At 41.8% G+C, this 4,641-nt stretch overlaps 1 non-coding gene across 1 annotated transcript; it reads right to left on the bottom strand.

Annotated features, from left to right (window-relative positions):
- Positions 1 to 2,501: 2,501 nt before the first annotated feature.
- Positions 2,502 to 2,576, bottom strand: Trnal-caa (transfer RNA leucine (anticodon CAA)). Its single transcript has one exon. It is a non-coding gene; the product is annotated as a tRNA-Leu (tRNA).
- Between the last annotated feature and the right edge of the window lie 2,065 nt (positions 2,577 to 4,641).

The following is a 4,641-nucleotide window of genomic DNA, read 5'->3' as shown; positions in this document are numbered from 1 at the left end:
AGACAAATTGTGTATTTACAAAGTGAACAAAATGATGTAAGTAAATTAATTACAATTAATAAGAGGTTTTAAAAAAATTAGTCAACAAACACTAAGTTGTGTGTGGCTGTTGCAACATATACAATAATATAAGCTGCATTTTACAAGCTGAAATATAATTGTGTACAGTACAGTTGTTTATGAATTTTCCAGTACTTGTACCATATTTATTGTTTTTCGATATTGATATTCTAATGTACAATTTCTTTTCTTATTTCACCAAACTCCTTTCTCTTTGTATAGTATCACAACGATGTTCTCAGTAAATTTACAGAATGTATCACCATAGATTGCTTTACTTCTCAATGACTGAGTCATGAATTTTGTGGATTAATACATCAAGAACCCCTGAAATGACACATGGCTCTTATTATGAAGTGTCTAGACAGAGCCCAATTAAAGATTGAGAGAAATATCTATGTAACAGATAATGCTCAGGAGTACACTTACAACACCTTAACAGGTGCTAGTCAAAGACAATGTAGTCTGGTGATACTTTGTCATGTGTGTACAACTCATTAAAAATTACATAGGAATAATGGTATGCATGTTTATATGGCTGTCGCACAAAACAATAGTGATATCTGTCCTGGATTCCAGGCAAGTTCATACCTTGAATGGTTATATAAATTAGTCCTTCAGTATTGCCAATCAGAATCATGTAATGCAAATGTACACATCTTAACAGTAGATGTAACTAGTAATATCACATACAGATACATAGTCAAATATCAAATTTGAAGCATGTCTGATTAAAGTCTGGTAATAAAAATGAACAAGAATAAAGGTCTTAAGCCAAAATTCCAATCACACAACTTATCATAAACGAATATTATAAATAGTAACTCATCTGGCAGTGCTGCCGGTCATCAACACGAAACGTTGATTACTAAAGCCTTAACAATGGAAATGCATGTTTATCAGGAAGTGGCAAATATGCGCCAATTTTAAGACAAGAGCAAACTCTAATTACCTGTACAACTAGACAAAAGTAATGTGTGTTCATGTATTTACAACAGTATGTACATTGGTTAATCAGGGTTGACACCTGACTTCTCATTATGTGTTTGATCTCTAACAAGAGGATCACATTTACTCACCATAACCAGGTTCATACAAATTCCTGTTATATGTAGGGCAACAGAAATGGCTCTGAGCACTATGGGACTTAGAACTAAAACTTAGAACTACTTACTCTTAAGTAACCTAAGGACATCACACACATCCATGCACGAGGTAGGATTTAAATCTGCGTCCATAGTGGCCACGTGGTTGCAAACTGAAGGACCTAGAACTGCACAGCCACACCGGCCAGCTACGTAGGGAAACAGCATTTTTGATGTGTATCAGGTGAGACATAAGCCTTTCACATTACACAATGAAGAGACAGGGTCTGGTGCTGTGGAAAGAGAACAGGAGAGTAATCTGAGGACGAGGGATCCAAGTCCTTCTGTAGAACCTGTTTTTATCTTAGATTTTCATTTCACTTACACTGCAAATTAACTGAAATAATGGTCAGTGCATAACATTTATTGGTATTCTCATAAAATGCCTGAAAAGGAAAAGCAAAGAAAAATTTGATGTATGAGTATATGCCATTACATCATCAAATTCTGAGTAAATTACAAAATTTTACACAAAAAATTTTTGACTCCTATGATGAAGCCCTGTGTGTTGGAGAACCAATTTCTCCTATTAATCAACCTCTCATGAGATTTTTCAAGATGAAAGATTGCCATGATGTAGCAAATAGTGGTCTACGCCCAGCCCACCAATGCTCTAAAAAAAAAATAAAATAAAATAAAAAATGCCATCACTTGTGCAGCCGTTTTATATCTGCTTTTACAGTCATGTATATATTTTGATAACATATACCACTACCAATATTTGATGCAATGATGTGTTGCATACGGTTTGTGTCACACTGTGCAATGAGACAGAACCTTTTATATATATTAACCAAGATTATTCTTCTAAAGAAACTTAAAAACTCTAAAATAAATGACAAATAAAGCGTTTATAATGTGAGCAATATGTCAAGGAAATAACTGCTTCACCTGTTTTTATAATGAATATAACCCCAGCATTTTAAAATCATCAACTGTAAAACAATAAAAGTATCTTGTGTATGTCTTACATTCCCTTCCTGGAAATTTATTTGCAATCCCAGATTTATGTTTACCGTACCTTTTCAAGCCTTTTGTGAAAATATTAACAAATTTAGTAGACTGAGAATTATTTTAATTTATTTGCAGTGTAAGAATTTAACATATGAAAGGTAAAACAATTGTTTGCATAGAGATTCAAGCCCATGGCCCTATTTTTATCAGTCTGTGTTGTCCCATGGTACCAGCCACTGCCTGGAAACTATGCTTATATAAATGGCTCATGCCTCAGAATGAGATTTTCACTCTGCAGCGGAGTGTGCACTGATATGAAACTTCCTGGCAGATTAAAACTGTGTGCCCGACCGAGACTCGAACTCGGGACCTTTGCCTTTTGCGGGCAAGTGCTCTACCAACTGAGCTACCGAAGCACGACTCACGCCCGGTACTAACAGCTTTACTTCTGCCAGTATCCGTCTCCTACCTTCCAAACTTTACAGAAGCTCTTCTGCGAGACATGCAGAACTAGCACTCCTGAAAGAAAGGATACTGTGGAGACAGGGCTTAGCGACAGCCTGGGGGATGTTTCCAGAATGAGATTTTCACTCTGCAGCAGAGTGTGCGCTGATATGAAACTTCCTGGCAGATTAAAACTGTGTGCCCTACCGAGACTCGAACTCGAGACCTTTGCCTTTCGCGGGCAAGTGCTCTACCAACTGAGCTACCGAAGCACGACTCACGGCTGGTACTCACAGCTTTACTTCTGCCAGTATCCGTCTCCTACCTTCCAAACTTTACAGAAGCTCTTCTGCGAGACATGCAGAACTAGCACTCCTGAAAGAAAGGATACTGTGGAGACATGGCGTAGCCACAGCCTGGGGGATGTTTCCAGAATGAGATTTTCACTCTGCAGCGGAGTGTGCACTGATATGAAACTTCCTGGCAGATTAAAACTGTGTGCCCGACTGAGACTCGAACTCGGTACCTTTGCCTTTTGCAGGCAAGTGCTCTACCAACTGAGCTACCGAAGCACGACTCACGCCCGTTACTCACAGCTTTACTTCTGCCAGTATCCGTCTCCTACCTTCCAAACTTTACAGAAGCTCTTCTGCGAGACATGCAGAACTAGCACTCCTGAAAGAAAGGATACTGTGGAGACATGGCGTAGCCACAGCCTGGGGGATGTTTCCAGAATGAGATTTTCACTCTGCAGCGGAGTGTGCGCTGATATGAAACTTCCTGGCAGATTAAAACTGTGTGCCCGACCAAGACTCGAACTCGGGACCTTTGCCTTTCGCGGGCAAGTGCTCTACCAACTGAGCTACCGAAGCAAGACTCACGCCTGGTACTCACAGCTTTACTTCTGCCAGTATCCGTCTCCTACCTTCCAAACTTTACAGAAGCTCTTCTGCGAGACATGCAGAACTAGCACCCCTGAAAGAAAGGATACTGTGGAGAAATGGCGTAGCCACAGCCTATGGGATGTTTCCAGAATGAGATTTTCACTCTGCAGCGGAGTGTGCGCTGATATGAAACTTCGTGGCACATTAAAACTGTGTGCCCGACCAAGACTCGAACTCGGGACCTTTGCCTTTTGCGGGCAAGTGCTTTACCAACTGAGCTACCGAAGCACGACTCACGCCCTGTACTCACAGCTTTACTTCTGCCAGTATCCGTCTCCTACCTTCCAAACTTTACAGAAGCTCTTCTGCGAGACATGCAGAACTAGCACTCCTGAAAGAAAGGATACTGTGGAGACATGGCGTAGCCACAGCCTGGGGGATGTTTCCAGAATGAGATTTTCACTCTGCAGCGGAGTGTGCGCTGATATGAAACTTCCTGGCAGATAAAAACTGTGTGCCCGACCGAGACTCGAACTCAGGACCTTTGCCTTTCGCGGGCAAGTGCTCTACCAACTGAGCTACCGAAGCACGACTCACGCCCGTTACTCACAGCTTTACTTCTGCCAGTATCCGTCTCCTACCTTCCAAACTTTACAGAAGCTCTTCTGCGAGACATGCAGAACTAGCACTCCTGAAAGAAAGGATACTGTGGAGACATGGCGTAGCCACAGCCTGGGGGATGTTTCCAGAATGAGATTTTCACTCTGCAGCGGAGTGTGCACTGATATGAAACTTCCTGGCAGATTAAAACTGTGTGCCCGACTGAGACTCGAACTCGGTACCTTTGCCTTTTGCAGGCAAGTGCTCTACCAACTGAGCTACCGAAGCACGACTCACGCCCGTTACTCACAGCTTTACTTCTGCCAGTATCCGTCTCCTACCTTCCAAACTTTACAGAAGCTCTTCTGCGAGACATGCAGAACTAGCACTCCTGAAAGAAAGGATACTGTGGAGACATGGCGTAGCCACAGCCTGGGGGATGTTTCCAGAATGAGATTTTCACTCTGCAGCGGAGTGTGCGCTGATATGAAACTTCCTGGCAGATTAAAACTGTGTGCCCGACCAAGACTCGAACTCGGGACCTTTGCCTTTCG

This window comes from Schistocerca gregaria, chromosome X, assembly GCF_023897955.1.
Source record: "Schistocerca gregaria isolate iqSchGreg1 chromosome X, iqSchGreg1.2, whole genome shotgun sequence".
In the NCBI taxonomy this organism is placed as follows: Eukaryota; Metazoa; Arthropoda; class Insecta; order Orthoptera; family Acrididae; genus Schistocerca; species Schistocerca gregaria.
The sequence above is the reverse complement of the archived record's forward strand: the minus strand, read 5'-3'. Positions and strand labels throughout refer to the sequence as shown.